The sequence below is a fragment of the Nipponia nippon genome, unplaced genomic scaffold, assembly GCF_047370975.1.
Source record: "Nipponia nippon isolate SJK-2023a ecotype South Korea unplaced genomic scaffold, ASM4737097v1 scaffold_25, whole genome shotgun sequence".
NCBI classification, from domain to species: domain Eukaryota; kingdom Metazoa; phylum Chordata; class Aves; order Pelecaniformes; family Threskiornithidae; genus Nipponia; species Nipponia nippon.
In genome coordinates, this window is record NW_028262342.1 from 6,951,491 (window position 1) to 6,970,987 (window position 19,497).

Genomic DNA, 19,497 nt, shown 5'->3' on the forward strand with positions numbered 1-19,497 from the left:
CTGCAGGGCCGGGGACCACGTCGCACAGCGGGGCTGCAGCCGGAGCCCGGGGAGGTGTTCCCGGCCCGCTGGCAGCAGAGGAGCTGGCTGCGCTGCTGAGGGGCCTGGGAAAGGCTGGAAATTTCCAGGTGCCGATGAAGCCCAGCCTCGCAGCCAGCCCACGCGGGTGGATCGGCCAGCTGGCAGCTGACAGCTCCTGACCTTTGCAGCGCTCAGCTGGAGCGATAAAAATGAGATTTGTTATCTCCTTTCTAATAGGAATTTTTGGTGAAAGACGGGAGTCCCCTGAGTGTTTGCATCGCCAGGCACGAGCGACCTGCCATTCCCTGCGCCGGGGCAGCAAGAGAGTTTGGGGTGCTGCGGTTGCAGGGTGTGGGCTCCATCTCATCCCGCTCGTCCTGCCGAAAACCCACCCGTGGGGATGCCCACCCGTTAGCAGGAGGCATTGCTGCGCAGCCGGCCCGCAAGCGCCTTGCAGTGGGGTTGTGCCGGGCAGACAGCACCGGGGGGAGAGGTCTGGTGTCCATCACTGGGCAGAAGCATCGGTGCTGGCGGGCTCAGCGCGGCTTTGTAGGATGGTGCCTTGAAAGCCCACCATGAAGGGCCGCCCGCAGCCCGTGCCCCAGCTGTGCAAGGAGCTCACACCAGCTGCTGTGCTGCAGCCACATCCTTTAGGGGGGACAAGAAAGCGCTCGAGAGATGCGCTCTCTGGAAAACGCGTCCGGAGGAGCGGAGGGCCAAGAGGGGCTCTGCCCGCCGGCTCCAGAGCAGCCGCCAGAGGAGCGGAGGCTTCTGCACAGGGAACTGGAACGGCTCCTTTTGTAGGAAGCTTTTCCTTCCCAAGGTGTGGGCAGGAGACACCTCCCCGCTGTCAGCAGCGCTGCGGGTTCCTGGCAGTGGGTAATTAAAGCCTTTTATTCAGTGCCTGGAGGCACAGAGGCATCAAGGGCTCTTATCAAAGAAGAAACCCAGCGGGCTGGCTTTGTGAAGAGGGGAGGGAAAGGAAGAGATGCCAAAGCTGCCTGTGCCAGTTTAAAGAAAGTTTTGGCTTCGTTCTCCTCTCCTAACTCTTTAAATCCACCTTGTGAACAACTAATCCACACTTATACATCGCTCCGCAGCGTTCAGCTGGGTAGAGGCCAACTCCTCCGGCTGCAGTCGGGGCCAGCACGAGGGGTCAGCCCCAGCACACGGCCCCTGGCAGTGGTCCTCACTGTCCTCGTGTCCTCGCTGTCCTCTCCCTCTGGCTCAGGGTCTGGGTTCAAAGGCCACGTGGCTCTGCGTGATAAAGGGAATTTCTCCCCCCCCACCCCAAACATGCACTCTGCATGGGAGAGCGATGCAGGGGTTCCTCTGATCAGCTCTGCTGTGGCATCTGGAGACGCTCGGACACCATCTGCACCATGCAAAGGACAACAGCAGCCACTCAAGGTGGGCAGGAGGACCTGCACCTGGGGACGGGAGGGACAAACAGTCCCAAAGGCGGTGGCAGAAGTCCTGGCTGCAGCCCTGTAACACACAGACGCACACGTGCAATGCTGAGGCCGCACACAACTCAGTGCATTGTGTGGGCAGATGCCTGCTCTGCTGCGGCACCCCAGGCACAGCACCCCAAGAGCGGTGTCCCCAGCCCAAGTCTGGGGGACCCACGCCTTCCGCACAGGGTGACCGTGCCAGGCCGGGGCTCAGCAGCCCTTGTTGGCTGGGGAGCAGCAGGAGCATGGAGGGGACGGGACAGAGCTCCAAGGTGGAGTGAATTTTCCAGCTCTCAGATACAAGGAAGAATCATAATGTCATTTATCATCTTTAAAGATATGCAGAGTTGGTGAGAGAATGAATTCTTCTTCATAACCCAGTTCCCAGGATATTTTTACTGTGCATCATAAATTATAATACCTTTTTATTTTTGTTTTATGACCTGTCCCTCGCCAATTCTGGTGATCTACCTCCTCACCCCCCCCCCCCCGCCAGTGCTTTAGGAACAATCCCTGCCTGTGTCTCTCCTCCTCCCATCAGCTCCCCAGTCTCTCCCCTTCCACCATCTCCTTTTCCCCTTGTCCACCCATGCTCTGCACCGCGATGGGGCTGGAGAGCCGTCAGCATCTCCAGCCCAGCAAGGAGCGAATGCTTGGCCCCTCGGGGCTGCTGCGGAGCCTCGGCAAGCGCAGCCCGCGGCCGCAGCTCCAGCCCACCGCTCTCGCAGCAGCACGAGGCCCCATGCAGCGGGAGGGAGCCCGCTGCTAGCCCCCGGTAGAGCCACGCCAGCCCGGCAGCTCTCGCGGGACCCCCCCGGGGCACTGACACAGCCTCAAACATACCCTGCCCCAGCACCTTGTTTTACAGCACAACTCCAGATGTTTTCAAGACTGGGATGGCTCTGACCTTGCTTGGCTTGGCCCTGCTTCGATGCAGCCTTCTCTCTGTTGTGCATGGTTTTCGAGTCCCGTTTGGTTTTCTGCACCAGTAACAGCTCCAGAGAGGCAGTGGCGTGGGCCGGGGTGGGGATTTCAGCTCCATTTGCATCTGAAATTCAAAAGGGAGCACCAGCAATGCGGGTGAATTAATGTAAAACTGAGCAGCTCCTGCCTGAGCCAACTCAGGTGATCCCAAACCCTGGGTACGAACTCAGAGGAGAGCAGCCCACCCAGGACAGCCTTTCCCACCACCACCGATGGCTGCTCACAGCTACAGCAGAGCCCGCGGAGACCCCACTCCCCGGCTCAGCATCGCCGTGCCCACAGTGCAGCGATCTCAGCAGCCGTCACTCACTGCCAGCCTCACCAGCGTCCGCCCGTCCCCACCGCCGGACAGGGCCAGCCCAGCTGAAAGGTGCTCAGGGGTACTTCCCCCAGCTGCTTTCTTTGCAAAACTCTCTCCCATTAAAGAAAAAGCTGTTTGCAAACCATGCTGGGTGTGCAACCCCCCTTCAAGAGAGGGAGTACGGCGAAGCAAAGAGACTTTTTTAGTGGCTTCAGAATCCTTCCAGCAATTACAGCCCGACAACGCACCCGCAGTGGAAAATCAGTCATAAAGCAGAAGACAGAGGGAGGAGAGGTGAATGTTTATCCCTGAGAAATATGGAGATTTGCCGCGATGAGGCTGGCTAAGAACATTACAGTCGGCATGCTAAGCCAGAGAGTTTCAGCAGGTTTATTCAGGGCTCAGGCGCTAGGCTCCCTATCAGGAGAGAGGCTTTAAGCGTGTCGGGGATTTACAGGCAACAAGAGAATAAAACAGCCGGCTCCTTGGGAACAGCCTGGCAAGGCTGACATCTCAGACAGGACCGTATTTTCCTTGCACTGTAAGATGTTTAGGGGCAGTAACTGCCCTTCCGAGGCCGATACGGGATTTCTAGGACTAATGCAAAAAACTCAGTCACAGTCATTCACATTTTCCATCTTTTTCCATAGACATTTGTAGCCTGACCTAAGCACCCAGCAATGGGAAGTCTCCCTTGCACAGACCCGCAGGGATGCACCCTCCATGCCCTTAAAATCAGCACGTGGGACGGGGAGGGAGGAATAGGAACTGCGAAACGTGTGGCTATGGGCGGCTGGCAGCAAGTCAGCGGCAGGATCGGAGCCACGCTTGGCTCCCGTCTTTCCCCACCGCATCTGGGGCTTCGCAGGGAAAAATTAAGAGTACAGGAGCAGGTTAACAGCCAGGAAAATTATTGCTAACAACACGATCGGGGGCTTGTTCCTTCCCTTTTTATTGGAGACTGAGTGATTACTTGTAGGTAGTTAAAAGGCAGGAGCTGTGTGTTATTGCAGGGGATGCTCAGGAGTAACGGGAGGCTAATTAACGAGCAGCTCCGCTCGCTGCCGGGGGAACGTTCCCAGGGGCCGTGCTGCAAGCCGGAGAGCGAGGCTGGCAGAGCGGGTTTGAGCGAGCGTGTCGAGGCAGCGCGGCACGGCGGGATGGAGGAGGTGGGAGGGAACCTGGTACTCTGCGAGCGAGGTTTTGCGTGGGGCTGAGACGCTTGGGGCAGGGAAGGGACACGGACACAGGCCAAATTCCCACTTCAGCTCTAAGAAAGGGAGGACATAAGAGGCTCGTTGGCACCTGCCGGGGGGTTTTGGTGTAGCAGATGGGTCATCTCAGCCTCGCTCAGCCCTGGTGCATCAGCATCAGCAAGTGCCAGGCTCAGGGGCTGCCTCTGAACGCAGCCGGTTCTGGGGGGTCCCAGTTCATGATGGGACTGTAGAGGTGGAGGCCAGAAGAAATGGCTCCAGGCATGCCCTAGGACGTTTCTACACAGATGGAGACAGGATAAGGCCTGCGGTGCCTGAGGACAGGGGGACACGGAGGCCGCGGGGCTGCCTCGAGCAGCCGGCCCTGCGAGACGAGCACGCTGGGAGAGGGGCGGGTGGGAACAGGGCAGCAGTGACAAATGAGTTTAATTCCTGGGCAGACACCGATGGGAGGGGGTGATTAATGGGAGGAGCACCTCACGCGGCCTCAGGAGCCCAGGAGCTGTTTTGGCAGAGGATGGAGCAGCAGGGACCGATGCTCAGAAGCGGCAGGCTGGGAATCAAGTTAAAGACCAGCCTCGCACCTGGGGGACAGGAGGTGTCATCCATGCATGAAGCCCATCTCCCTCCTGCCCACGCTGTCCCCCGACCATCTCCCAGGTCTGGGTCCACCCCAGAGGTTCACAGGCAGCATTAAGACCCTTCCATCATTTCTCTGGTCCTCTTCTCTCCCTCTTACCCCATCAAACAGGCACGCTGGCACGTCTGGGGCTGATGCATGCTTGCTGCAGGACCCTGCTGCTCTCAGGGGGAGATGCCAGCCAGGGGACAAGCCACCCAAAGCGACGGGGATGGCCTGCTCCCGCGGGAGGTTGCTGGCTGCCACCACGGCTGAAGCTGAGCAGCTAGAAGAACAGCAGAAAATATGGCAGGCAAAATATTTCATGCGCGTAGCTGCGCAGAGAGCCATAAAGAGCCTGATTAACACTGCAATCATCAGCCACTACCTCACAGCAACAGTAAACAGCCCCAGCTGGCGCTGGTTTTGGGTGACCTCACAGTGCAGCGATGACCAGGTTTGAACAAGGTCCGCGCGTGCACCAAGGAAACCTCTGTGCGAGCGCCACTGCGTTGCCAAGAGGCAGCCCGGGGAAGTCCTGTCCCCGCAGCCCATGGCAGAGCACTCAGCCCTTGGATGTCCTCTGCACAGAGCAACTTACCCTCTAGCTAGAGAGAGAAAGGGCAATGTGTTTTGAACCAAGTTTTTAGAGCAGAAAACTTGGTTCTTGCTAATTCAGCTGAAAGCCAGCAGCAGCTGGAGCCCGTGGGAGCAGGGACTGTGGGGAGCAATAGCAGCTTACACCAAGATCGGATCTGAGCCCGTGGGAGGGATCCAGGAGACGCTGTCCGGGACGTGGCTCTGTGGCCACAGCACAGCCGTGGGACAGCAGCAAAACCAGCAGACTAACCAGCTGTCAGACTGAGCAATTCGTTACCGCAGCGATTCAGACCCTTAACCCCGGCAGGCAGCTCTGCCCCAGCGCCCTGCAGCCTCTCCCGGCCCATCGGCACCCGCCTGCTCCCTGTCTGCGGAGAACTGAAGCACCGTCCTGGAGACTGCAGCAGGACAGAGCGTCCCAGGGCACCCATCACCTTCCCTCCTGCATGCGGCTCCTCGCCTGGGCTGATGCTGTGGCATTCACCTGCCTCTGGCCCCATCCAGCTCTGCCTCTGCCTGCAAGACTGGTGCAGAACTGGCTAAACTGGAAGCTGGACAGCCTCTCCTGATGTATCCACGCTGAAAGATTTGCACTTCCCAGAGACAGAGCGATGCCGTCAGCGCTGGCTCAGCTGGAGGACCACGAGCAGCCTGGTTGGGCACCAGTGGGTCCATCCCTCATCCCTGTCCCCCGTCTGGAGCTGCCGGTGCCCCCCGCTCCCCCCAGTGCGTTACTCACTCTCAGCCTTGGCCCGACTCCAGCTGGCTGCTGCAGCAGATCGGGAGACAGTCCTGGGCTGACAGCTCACCGTGAGCGCCAGGAGCAGCCCCTCGTGCATTGGGCACAGCAGCTGTTAGCACTGATTAAAAAAAGGAGAAACCCGGCAATTATCAGCCTGTGACAGCCAGTTCTGCTGCCCACAGCCAGGGCTGCCGCAGGCAAGGCGGGGGGGTCGGCCAGCCCGGGCAGGGAGGCTGGGTACCCGCTTGCACCCTGGGATCCCGCAGCGGGACAGGGATATGCCAGAAAACACACGTGTGCAACTTCCACACCAATTGTGCGTGTGCCCGTGTGCCCACAGCGTGCACGTGCAACAAGCTCCATAACGTAATGTCTGCACGTGGCCGTGTATGCATACAAACCTGCAGGGCCGTATACACGTATGAATCCGCAGGGACACAGGCTCCCGTAGGCTGGGGCTGCGCGCGGCCTCCCCCAGGGATGGGGCTGTGCCGTGCCCGGCGTGGGCTGGCCGTGCCAGCACAGGGCGCGAGCACGCGGGCGGCGGGTGCACACCAAGCACACGCGTGCCACCCCGCGTGCGCCTGACTGCACAGCTTCCCCGCCTGCGCAATCGTATCTGCGTTGGCTGGGACGCAGCCCCCGGGAGAGCACGGAGCCAGGGCTGCGGCCGCGGCCGCTCCTCCGGCTCGCGGCTCTTGGCAGCCCCGCGTCTCTGCGGAGTTTCTGAGCAGCCTTCTCTTCCACCGCGCCTGGCCTCCTCATTAATATCTACCGGTTGAATTATTTATTACAAACAGATGTTAGAGTTTAAAGAGTGTTAAGAGGATATCCTTGGCTAATCAATTTATTTTTAACTAGTTTATGTATTTATTACAAACAGAATTTGGACTTGAGCTGCCATTTTAAATTATCCGTCATTCATCATAGTGCTGCATGTGCTGCTTGGATGCTTGTGCTGTGTCCTTGGGGACCACGAGTGAGCCACAGATCTGGTGTTTGCTGGCCAGGGAGTGGGTTTGCTTGTTCCCTCTTGTTTCCCAACACTACATAAAATTCAGACACCGAACTGAAACGCGCTGCAAACTCCCCAGCAATGAGCTTTGCCTTTGTGGGCAGCAGAGCCGCAGCCGGGCTGGGCGAGCGGGGGTCTTCTGGCGAAGGCAGAGGGGAGAGGAGGGAGATGTTGGTAAGACGCAGAAGGACCCCAGGCCACGGAGGAAGGAGGGGGAGGTGGACTCCGAACGTCTCCATCTCCCCTGTCCTCGCAGCCCTCCCCAGAGCCGTTCAGGCAAGCCCTTTGCCGTATCACCCTCACGTACCAGGGAGCACTCCAGGATGCTCCTGATTCACGCCACTGAGAATCTGACCCTGAAAACGCCCTACAGGTAATTCTGGGAAGAGACTAAGCAAAACCGAGACAAATTAAGCGGGTGTAGTTTGTGCACCACAGCTGCCATATGCAAACCTGGCAACTACGGACCCCACGTGGTCTCCAACCCCTTGAAAATATTAAGAGCAACTAGGGAGCAGGGGTAAGGGAGCATCTTCCAGCCTCCAGCCACGGCCAAGGGCTCCCAATCCCACGCGGGGCTGTTACAGCCTCTTCTACCACCTCAGCCCAGGCTGGGACACATTTGGGAGGTGCCAGCTGGAAAGCACACAGGCACGGAGGCGGCTCGTGTGAAAACACAGTCCCCATCCCACAGCCATCCCCACCTTCACCAAACGGCACGCAACCAGCAACAGAAGCTTTGCCGCTCGCTGCCGCAGCCATCGCAAATCCCCCGGGTGAATCCAAGGTGTTTCTGTGCCGGTTCATCACCCTCTGGGAAGCACAAAAGTCTTAAAGAACCTGTCAGCCATGAGGGACTCGAACTGCATTTCAGCTTTCAGCTTGTCACCATTTCCAAGAGATATTGGGGAAAAAACAAGAAGGGGAGATGCTGGAGGAGGAGGAAGATAAATGGTGCCGGGAAGGGGGAGGGGAAGGGGAAAGATTGGAGGAAAAAAGAGAGGAGGGGGTGAAGCTGCACATTGAGCACAGCAATTAAAGCCACCCTGAGCTCACCCAATTAAACTGACTGAAGAGAGGAGGATTCCCAAAGGAGAATTTCCTGGCAAATTGCTCGTTTGTCTCTCTCAGTCGCCAGCGCTGGGATGCTTTTGTGTCAGTCAAGCCATGGAGCTGAGCCCTGGGGAGAGGAGAGAGGGATGGTGGTAATTTAGTGGGCAAAAGGCATCTCTTCCTAGAAACCTCCTCAAAAGTGCCATAAATCTGAGTAAACCTTATCCATAGCCACTACAAAGCAGCGAAAAGGGACAGGACCAGGAGGGTTGGGATGGATGGAGCACCCTGCCTCTCCTGGGTCTGCTGGCCGGGCTGTCTGCCCTGTTGCTCCCATCGGCACGTTGCTCCTCGCCTGTGCTGGTGCTCCCGGGCGGCATTGCCCCCTGGCTCGGGTCTGGCTCCCCCCATCTCAGCAAGAGCCTGTTTCGCTACAGCCCATGCAGGGACCCCGTTCCCGTCTATGAAACAGCAAACGTGCTTATGTGTATGGGCAGGACAGAGGAGAGCTAGGGGATTCCTGCAGAAGGAAAAATGCCAGGCAAATCAACAGCTACCAGCCTGTCCCAGCCCAGTGAAAGCCGGGCCTGTCTTGCTCCTCTCCTTGGCTCATCCATAATTCACAGCAGCCTCGAGAGGGCATGGTGGAGAAGCACAGCCACCACGGCCACAGCCCGCGGTGCCCACAGCTGGGCTGCTCCCGCCCGCAGAAACACCAGGACCGCGCTGGGGATGGGGAGCGAGGGGGGCGGCCGGCCGGGAAGGGCCACGGGGTTTGGGGGAGCTTCTGCTGAGCTGCGGCGAGAGCCACATGCTCAGCTCCTGCGGGACATCTCTGCAAGACGAGGGTTGCAGAGGAGACACCGGAGTGCCCAGCCTCGTCCCTACAGTAGCCCTGCCCCACAGCACAGTCCCTACAAATGCCCACTGTGTTCACCTTTTGCAAGGATCTAAACATCAAAAACCCCCATCTGGCGAGCAAGCGCTGGATGAGGTCCTGCTCCTGCACTTGCCACCCGAGGCAGAAGCCGTCCCCTTCCAGGGAGCAGTGGCAAGGTGCCCCAAGGCCCAAACGAACAGCCCGTGCTGCCGGCCGGCCCTCTGCGCAGAGCTCCTCAGACATCTTCATTCCTCGCACATGGCCCCGGCCGTTCCTCCGTGCTGTCGATAAAGCCAGAGGCAAACAAGGACCCGGAGATTTACTGCTGTTCAGTGCTAAGGGCCGTGCCGGGCGCTTAAACCCTGGAGTTATGGGAATCAGCAGAGTGCTGTAATACCTGGCTAGCCACAGACGAGCAGCTGCCGTGGCGAATAGTTCTGGCTCAGAAAGCACCCAGGGAGGCGGAGGAGATGCAGAACCCCAGGGTGTCCAGAGACAAAGCCCAAACCACGGACCAAAGGGAGGAGACAGAGCTCAGAGAAGCAGCTTCAGCTCCGAGAAAACAAAAAAAACCACCTGTAAACCAGGCGAGAACTGCAAAGCCTTCGAGGGACTTTATTGCCGAGGGCTGAAGAGCCGCTCAACAGTGTTCGCTCTTGGGCACCCATGGGATGCGTGGGAGCTGGGTTAGACCCTGAGCCTCGCACAGCGCATCCAGGCCCCCTCCCCAGCCCTCCTTCCCCGCTGCCCGCGGCAGGCAGGCGCCGGCAATCGGCGGGCTCCAGCTGCTTTGCCAGCACTGAGTCTCCAGCAGTCAATCAAAGCATCAGCTTGAAAGTGTTAAAGGCCCGTGTCTGTCTTCATTATAATCACAGCACTACACCTTGTCGCTGCGTGTGCCCTAATGCTGCAATATTTTGCGCATGATTTCACCAGCTGCTGCTGGAGGCATTAGGGAGCTGATGCTCCTTCGCTGCTCTGGGTGTTCGCTTGCTTGTCTGCTGTTAAGCCTCTTTTTCTACTGACTTTTCTTTATTTATTCTCCTTTTGCTTTACAGAGCAGTTGCCCCCTGCATGACTGGTAGCACCTTTACTGACATTCGGCCAAAAAGTGCACAGAACATCAAAAAAGCAAGGCTTGAACGCAGGGAGGAGAGGCTCGGTGCTGTGCTGCGGGGGGCTGGAGCTAATGTACACGGACTTCACGTGAGGATTCAGCCTACATCCATGAGGATGCAGAAAGATCTCGCAGGCAGCCAGCGCACCCAGGGGTGCACGGCAGGGACGGTCTGCTTAGCAGGGCACCCGCTGGCCGCAGACGCGATGGTCCTATGGGTTATCCGGGGATGCCCATCCAAGGACGTGCACCCACAGCCTGAGGCCACAATGGGAAAAAACACCTCACCTTTTTTTACTTTCCCTAAATGCTGCCACTGGCCCCTGAGGGACTGATCCGCAAAGCTGCCCCCACTCTGGCCATCGGGTGCAAAACTGAATATTGCAGGAGATTAATGACCTTAGAAAAATGTAATTACACAACAGGGCTCTGCTCTTAATAACTGCGTATTTTACTTGTCAATGTGCCTTAATTGAAAATGAGTAGGCGATACAAGTTGCAGTGGAGTTGGCTCGCAAGCCTTTAACGCTATATTAATTGTAGTAATTAGCAGTCACTTTATGTTGGAGTCATCTATAAATAGGGGGTCCATTAGTTTAGCAGAGAGTGTGATTTAAAATGCAAATAAAATCTCAACTATACATATAAATCGCTTCTTTCCCCTGCCCCCCAAATTTGCAGTCAGAAAAGGGCTGTAGTGCTGCTCTGGCTGAGCTTTGCTGAGTTCGCCCTTCGGAAGGGAAGCCTTTGCCAGGCTGGGCGATGGGTGGCATCTAATCCGGCACCCCAGCACTCACCGTCCCACGCCTCGGGCTGCCCAAGGCGGCTGGAAGGGCGTTGGATAAATCCCAAGCGCTGCGTGGCGATGAAGCAGACCACAGAGCCAAGCGCTCAGCGTCTCCGTCCCGGAGCGGTGGGAATGCTGCAGGGAGCACCTCTCGGGGAGAAAACCCACCCGACAGCTGTAAAGACAGAGGAGAAGGGAATGCAAGCACCGGCCGGAGCGAGCCATCGCTCCAGCGATGGGGGCCCCATCGCACCCAGGCACGCTCCGGTGCTCGCAGCCCGTTAATGACATGCTCCACTTATTTGATTATAACCAAAGGAAGAACAAGTGAGAGAGAAAGAAGGAATATTCTTTTATTAACACAGAACCACATTAAATTACAGCCTGTACTACCAGGGACAAAGTAATGCACTAAAATAAAATACCGGCTCCAAAAATCCAAAAAGCAGAGCTATTAAAAATTAAAAAACAAGCACAAAAAAAATCTTTTTCTCTGCTGACCAGTTCTTGGTTTAAAAGAGATCATCCGTTCCCCCCCACTGGCACAGCCCCTGCCTGCTGCTGGGGTGCGGATCTATTCCTGCACACCTATTCTGGAGCAGGGGAGAAACAACAATTTGGGGAGAAAAAAAAAAGAAGAAAAAAAAAAAAAGAAAAAAAAAAAAGGAAAACAAAGAAAAGGAAAAGGAGACGAGGTGCCTGTCTACTGCAGGAGCAGCTCCCATTCAGGTGGTGTAAAAAGCCCCAGCGCATTCTAATTGAAGATACATTTTTATTACTCTTCGCAGAAGATTTCACCCATTCAATAATTTATCTTCCTCAAAAGTGACTGCACTGCACAGACGAGAGAGGGGAAAGGAGCTGCCAGCTCCATGTCCTCTCCGCTCCCCCCGGGCTGAGGGAGGTGGGTTGGGACCCCCAAGCCCCCACTCTGCTCACCCTCCCTGCACCCTGACCCGAGAGCTGGGAGAGGGGCTGCGCTCCCGCTGCCCCCACCGGCTCTTTTTTGGCTCTTAAGTCACTGGACTGCACAAATACGGACCGAACGAATCCCTCCAGCTCTCCTCCCGCGGTCCCCGCCATGGCCCTCCTTGTCCCTTCCTCCTGCCCCTTCCTTCCAGTGCCATGAGCGGCTCCGACCATGTTTCCCCAGGGAGGAGGAGGAGGAGGAGAGCGAACCCCAGGGCACCCTCACCCCTCCGCACGGCACAGCTCTCCGACCGGCACAGCCTGTCTGGGAGCGGAAATCCCGCAGTGTGCAAAGGGGAAGAGGAATAACGCTTCTCCATCCCCATAATGAAAGGCTTCTCGAGACGTAACAGATGGGAAAAGCCCCTCGGTCCCAGCCTTTGCAACGAGCTCCTGCTAATTATGGCTTTAGCTCCAAGCACATTCCCTGCTGCCGGCACTGGGGAAGGAGCTGCGAGCGCCAGGGCCATGCTGTTAAGGAAAGGGGAGGCTATCTGCCGCGGTGACTCACCGGTGATGCCAGGTCATGACGCAGCCCTCGCTTCCCGCAGGAGGCGATGCACAAAGCCACGCTGTCGCATGGAGCAGCAGCAGCACGAGGGGATGGCTGAGTCTGGTGGGGCAGAGGAGACCGCTCGGCTTTGGGTCGGTGAGGGGAAAGCGTCCTTCTCCACATGCCCAAACCATGGAGGTCTCGGGGTCCCCATGTCCACCCAACCGTGAGGAGCGGAGGACAAAGACAAGAGTGAAGGGACGGTGGAAGAGCTCACACAGATGTTTTTGAGCCCATATTCCCCAAGTGCAGTAGATCAAGAGTTCTTCGCCCCAGCAAATTCCCATTCTGCTGCTTGACAGAGATGCAGGAGTTTCGGCCACTGCTTAGCAAAAGCTGAGCAAGCAAGGGACTGGGCTCCAGTTCCGCCCCAGTGTGTCCAGCAGTATGATCAAGGTCCCCAGTGTCACTGCTGTGAAGTCCCGCTGGCTCTCCAGGGAAGGACCCGTCGGGTCTGCACTGACGGTGCATCAGGCACAGGGAAACCTCAGCACCTCTGGTTTGCTGGGCCCATGGTTCAGATCTGCCTGGAGCCATGAAACGCCGTATCTCAGCCTTCCCCCCACGCCGAGGCTCTGCAGCCCGGCTCTGCGCTCTCCTTAGACTGCTTCAAACCACAGGTGACCCCCTTTGCGTGCATGGGGTGATGCCACCTACCCCTGCCTTAAGGGAGATCAGGAGCGAAGCCCTCGGCTCTGGGGAGCTGGGCTGGTGGCCTTCGGAGATCAGAATTTCGTATCAGGATTTTTGCTAAGTCTAGAGAAAAAAAAAACACCCGGAGTGTTTCTTGTGGTTTACTCACAGAGTGACCAGACAAAGCAGTGATTTGCCTTCATGTGCTTTTCTCCGGCCCACACTTGAGCCGTGGCCGCAGGCTCGCTTTGGAGCATTCATAGGAAAGGCCAGAGCGAAGCTGAATATTTGTAGATCCATCACGGTTGCTTTGCCCCCGGCAGCCAGCTGGAATTACCATATGGTGAAGAAGTGGGAGGAAACAATCAATAAAGACAATGTTTTTTTTCCCCCCAAATCTTCCCCAGACTTGGAAGATCAACTCAAGGTTCATCAGACACACGAATACTCAAAGCAGGCGACAGGTCTTCTGCTGCATCCTGCCTTCTCTAGGCGTTCAATGGAGAAGCTGGGATTTACATTGCTAAAAGCACCCTCGGGTGTGAGTCCTTCAGGACGACGTGGTTTTCCCTGACCCCTCCGCAATCGCCTCCCCTCCGAGGCCCGAGGGAAGGGAGCGCTGGCTCCAGGAGCGGAGTGAGCTGTGCTTTGAGTGCTGCCTCTCAACGACATGCTTATCGTAAGAGGGACAGGGAAAAAAAAGATGAAATAACATAAAAATAAATACAGAAGCAACTTTGGCATGGAATGCAAAACAGGATTGATCTTTTGCTTGACTTACTCTGAAAATTGCTTCTCCACTGCCCATTTATGCACATTAATTTAACGTTTGGCCCGGCTGTGCGTCTGTTTAAGTCCTCAATCAATCCCCTTTCGGATGACTGCTGGATCAATAGGGTGGTAATTTAATAAAGGACATTTTCAGTTGGTTTTTAAAAGCCACTGATGAGATTTAATTCCTTCCTATTTTTTTAAGAAGAAAAGGGGCAGTGGGAGAGGAGAACCAGGGGTCAAACCACGATCTGGCGCTTTCCCCTCCCAGCAGCATCCTTTTCGGGCAAGGCTTGTGCTGAACTTCTCAACTCTCCTGGTTGTTCTCCATCCTTCCTGAGGCGCGGCACAGCCGCCTGCGACCAACGCGAGCGCCGGTGTGACGCTGCCTCTGTCAGAGCTCCCGCACCTCGGCAGCAATTTCTAGGAAGCGAGTTCTCCTCCCAGGAGCAGCAGCAGCGAGCTACGGAGCGCCCGGGAGCCCATCTGTCCTCTCCCGCACCAAAGCAACACCCGTGCCTCTGACAGCACCGCTGGGACAGGCGAGAGCCCCCCACGCCTCCCCAGACTCCAGCCCTGCCCTCAGCACTACACGGATCAGTCCTCCGGCATCTTCAGAGACCCTAGGGCAAGGCAAGCTTCAAGCCAGCGCACCAAAGCACTGGGGACCACACATCCACCTCCCGCGGCGTTTCCCAGCTGAAGAAACTGCCAAGTTCAAGGCGACTAATTAGGCCTCAGGTTGTCTGTCTCTTGCAAGAGGTTTATCCAAGAGAAGAGGCATGTCCACGCTGGATGTTTAATCGCTAGGTTGGAAAACCAGAGGCAGAAGAGCTCTACCAAAAGCTCCTTCCTTCATGAAGTGCAGACGCGAGGGCCTCACCAGGCAGGAATTAACATCTTTCCTGCCTCCTCCAAGCCCTTTGCTCTTGTGCTGCTTGTTTTCAGCCCAGAACTGGTCCCAGTGCCAGGCCTGGCTGGCCTTCGACGCGCGTAAGCCTCCTGCTCTATTTAATGCTGTTCTTTCTTGCCAGTGCCTGCACAGTTCAGTGATGAGAGCAATTCCCCCGCTCTGCAATGTGCCCTCGCACCAGCTCGGCCAGATTCCCCCTCCCAGCCTGTCCATGTTTAATTTCCTCTAATCGCTTTCTTCACAGCCATCCTCTCTAAACCCTTTATCTTCCTCCAGGCTGCAATTCCCTCCTTTGCTGCTTCTCCATTTCCTTTCAGTGATGCTTTGCCCACAGCTAGCTGCATTACAGCGGTTTAACCGGTGCTGTGCTGGGAGAAAGGATTATGTCCCTGCCTTCTGCTGGGGCGCCCCTGGTCACACATCCCAGGACTGTGTTTCCCTGCTAACAACAAGCGCTCATCCCAGAGGCCACGCCAGAGCCCGCTCTGCCCGCCGTGGTTCTGTCCAGCGCCACTCCATCATTTTTGTCATTGACATGTGGCTTTTAGATCGCGTCCTCGTTAATCTGATGGATGGTCTCCTGGCTTCACACATCCCTGCGCTGCACTCTGCTCCTTACAGGGCTTTGCTGGACTGGGGCCACGGGGGCAGAGCTTCCCCCCCAGCCCGGTTTGCCCGAACCCTCAGGCTCAGCCCCTGGCTTCAGCAGGACACCGTGGGGCCGGTGGGTGAAGGACCAGCAGCCGTGGCTCCCTTCCTCCCCATCCTGCTGGGCTGGTCTCCTGGAGGGAGTTGCCTGACGCCGATACCACTGGCAAACCCTTAATTTGATGGCAGGCAGGTGGGCAGCAAGCTGTGGTTGCTCCACCAAAAACATCCACGCGGTTCAGCTGCAAAGCTTCCCATACTTAATTCCCTTCAAGCCCTCATCGGCGTGCAGGGAGCTGACACAGCACCCGATCGCCTTCCTGCCGCAGCGTGGTCCTGGAGGCTGTTCCTCGAGAGAGGCTCTGGCCGAACACCCTCCCTCTGCTCCGGAGCCGCAGCCGCACAGCGCAGGAGATAAACCAGAGGAGCCCAAATCTATAAATAAAAGACATGAATTAAACATGACTCTTGCATTTTCAAGGGTCAAATGAGTATTCGGTCACTTAGCAATATCATCTACTCCCACAGAGGGAAAAAAAGGGAGAACAACAATAAGTGTTTATCATTACTTGTTGTTTTTCAAGTGACATTTTGAAGGACCAAATCTCACCCCTGCTGCAAGCGCGGGAGCAAAACTCAGTCCCACGCACAGTTCCTCTTAAACACACGAACCTCCTCTAAAAAAGGCAGGTGACGACTGTCCCCGTTCTAAAGCTGGGCAAAAATTTTTGCAGGGAAGATGCTAGATAGATTAATTTGACATACTTTGGCAGAGACAGGAATACAGCCCATCCTCCTGGCTTTCCAGCCTGCTTCCTAGGCAGGCAGATAACGAGACCCACACGTCTCCGAGGGCAATAATGGATCCCCCTTCATTTGGTAGCAAATGTGCCCTGCGACGGCAGTTCCCAAATTGCAGGCGCTCCTCCGAAACATCTTCTAAACTCCCTAATTTTAATTTGGTCCGTGCGAACAAACCCCCCGGCACGCTGCCGCGCGCTGCTGGCAGAGCCGGCCGGGCCGCGCACCCCGCCTCGCTCGCCCTCCCCAGGCACCCGTTGCCACTCCTATCAGGGAGCACAGAAATAAAGTGAGCGGCGATGGATCGGAGGTGTCAACAGCTTTTCTGCTCCACTGCAATCGCTACAAATCACAGCCAGATTTTTCATTTCCAGGCTGGTAATAGATGAGAAGGGACCCAAGCCAAGCTCCCGACACCTGAGGCTCTCCCCATCTCGCTGGAACAAAATAACTTCCCACAACCCCATCCAAGCTCATCAGTGGGGAATGAAGCCATAAAAGCTGGAGCCGTGCACCCAGCCCCGCATTCCCGATGTCTGGATTTCAGGACTCTCTCAAGCACGAGAAACTCCTCCTCATGGTGCTGAGACTTTGCACGATGAAACTGGCCCGGAGTGAGCTGAGTTGGGGAATCCTGAAAACCGACAGCGCTTCCCAGTCCGGCGCCCATCAGCTACAACCGCACCGGTGATGGGCCCTAATTGGTCTTAACACACAGGCAAGGTTGGATAACGAAGGGAACCACCTACTTATCTGCTCACGGGGCTGCTTTATCCATACGCTCCCCGTGTAGCAGAAATTTCATGTAACGTCCTGTTTCCTTTGGGTTAATTTACTTACAGGTATCAGATTGACTTCAGTCCTGGTCTCCTTAATTGGCCCCACTATTAATACCGGCTCGCATGCCTCTGCTTCTCCGAGGCCCCTGTTGCTCTTGCTGTAGCAGCCGCCACCTCCTTCTCCTTTGCCTGCCAAAAATATCCCAGTGCTGGAGATCTCCTGCGGAAAGCGAGACCCTCCCTGTGCATGCGACGGATCAGCGGCGACCTGAGAGTGAAGCTGCAATTAAGAACAGCGAAGGCATGACAAGATGTTCCCCCCCCAAACACAAGCTGGTGCCTCGGGAGCCTGGCGCCGCGGCAGACTCGGGACTGCACAGAGGGGAGCACTCCAGGCGCTGGGGTTTCATCTGCGTTTTGAAAGAATAAATACTCTGCTAAAGTGGATATTATCAAGAACAAGGCATATATCAGACTTAAGCAGGAATTAAGCCTTTGGCCCTGGGAAATCCTCACCCGGGCATTGCAAACGCCTGCGCCCGTCGCAGCCTGCCCAGGCGAGAGCCCCCAGTGCTCCCAGCCCCAGCCGGCTTCCAGCAGCCCCCGGGGTTTCGTGGCACCGGCGGCTGTCGGGAGTCCAGCGCCGGCTGCGCGGTGCAGCACGTCCTCCCCTTCCAGGGTACCAGCCCCGGCCTTGCAGATGCTGTGAGCACAAACCCGCAGGCACCCGGAGCTTTTCCAGTCTCAGACTCCTGAAAAGACCTTGAGAGTGAGCCGCACTGTCAACAAGCGTATTTAAATTACACACACACACAAAAAACCCTAAAACCCCAACCTGATGTGCTTTTAAATTGGAAAATAAATGAATCGCACAGAAGACAAAACAAAAAATTATTAAAATCTATGTAGTCTTCCATATTTTCCTCCAAAAATTAGAAGGCTGGATGCTCAGCTAGTGTAAATCTCCTTTAAATGGCATTCATGTTAATGATCCTGCCCTGATTTACACCACTGGAGAAATTAGCTTCCTCTGTGCCTGGGTCTCTGTGCACATCTGTCCTTTGAGAATCAATAAATAAAACTTGAAAATAATATTCATCCACCATTTATTCTGCTTAATTATTTAAACTTCAGATTCTGGAAATAATAAAGGAGTAATAAAGAAGAGATTTACCATCCACCACGATTGCTGGGAGCATCCCATGTTATTTCCTCCTTTACTTTTTAATCTTTTCCTCTTTTTCTTTTTTTTTTTTGGCTCACCAAATTGAATCAATTTATTAAAGTTGTTGCAAAACTGATTTGCTCTGATCTATTGGTGGTGATGAAGAGAAATGGGCTGCTCTGCTCTCCCGTGTCCCCCAAGTCCTGCTCATTAAGAAGGATAACTCTTTGCCATCGAGGGAGCAGTCTGCAGCGCGCCTGAATAGCAAAGACGGATTAAAACAAGACGTGACTTTGGAGGGTAAATGATACTTGTGATGATGAACTGCAAGGAGGACCCAGCCAGAGATCCCAGCTGCTAGAAGACAGGCTGCAGAAGACAAATCCCTACAGAAATCCGAGCTTCCACAGCAACTTCGGAATGCTGGGACGGACAAAGTCAACGCACTTTAAAAAAAGAGACTTTCCTTGATCTCTGGCCTCCCTAGAGCAGCTGGGCTGGCGGCAGGAGGCGAATCATCTTCCCCACTGCCCAACAAATGGCTGGGGACGGTTTCTGGATTTTTGGAGCTCTGAGTCTGGGTGGTCTTGGACAGATCCATCCCTCCAGGCTCCATCGGGACCTCGCGACCCAGACCAAACTCTGCCTGGAAAATCACGCCATGCTTCAGCTGCTGGAGGATTAATGGACCTGCTAGCAGCACCAGATGAAAAGAAAAAAATTGCCCAGCGAGACAGGAGCTGATAAAGCTGGGTTTATGAGAAACGCGGGGGCTCGGCTTAGGGAAGGGTCCTGCCCTGTCTGTGCTCCCGCAGGCAGCGGAGCAGGGACAGCCCCCAGTGTGCCAGCCCCAGCTCCGGCGAGCCGTCTCCCCGGGGCCACGAGCAGGAGCGGCTGTCCAAAATGAAAACACCAACACCCCGGGCTCCAATCCCAAGCACTTTGACAGGCCTGTCGCCTGCCATGTTCTCCCCGTGCCCCATGGAGACGAGCCGGGCGCCCTCATCACGCCGCGGTTCGGCACAAGCGCCCCAACGCGCTGCGGCGGCTCAGGGGAAGGAGCCACGGAGGGGTCGGGAGGAGCAGGCTGGCGTTGGGCACCCGGCGCCGCGGCCGCTCCCGCATCCTCGCTAGTGAGCGGGGCCGTTACTGTGCACCACGCGCGGTGTGTTTCCCCAAGGCTTTCTGCGTGCTTCAGTGCCCATGCCGAGATACCTGCAGCACCGCACCCTGCTCACGTGGAAATCTTTATCGGCAAGGGATGGCTTTTAGCCTCTGACAGGGCACGTGTGGCAGAGCTGCGTCCTTGCTGGGGCTTTGGAAACACAAGGACATGCCATTTTTTTCCTTGCCAACGCAGAAACTGCATTAAAACACTTTAGCCCAGAGCAGGGCTATTTAACCCATGCATCCAGATCAGGCTAATTAAGCCTGCCACGTGCTCCTCGGGCAGGCCAGCTCCCCCAGCCCGCGGCGCT

At 56.3% G+C, this 19,497-nt stretch overlaps 1 long non-coding RNA gene across 1 annotated transcript; it reads right to left on the reverse strand.

Annotated features, from left to right (window-relative positions):
- Positions 1-8,009: 8,009 nt before the first annotated feature.
- On the reverse strand, positions 8,010-17,037 carry LOC148055286 (uncharacterized). The gene is made up of 4 exons (XR_015705721.1): positions 16,916-17,037; positions 12,268-15,709; positions 10,798-10,962; positions 8,010-8,130 (listed from the first exon to the last, which is right to left on the reverse strand). It is a non-coding gene; the product is annotated as an uncharacterized LOC148055286 (long non-coding RNA).
- Positions 17,038-19,497: the final 2,460 nt, after the last annotated feature.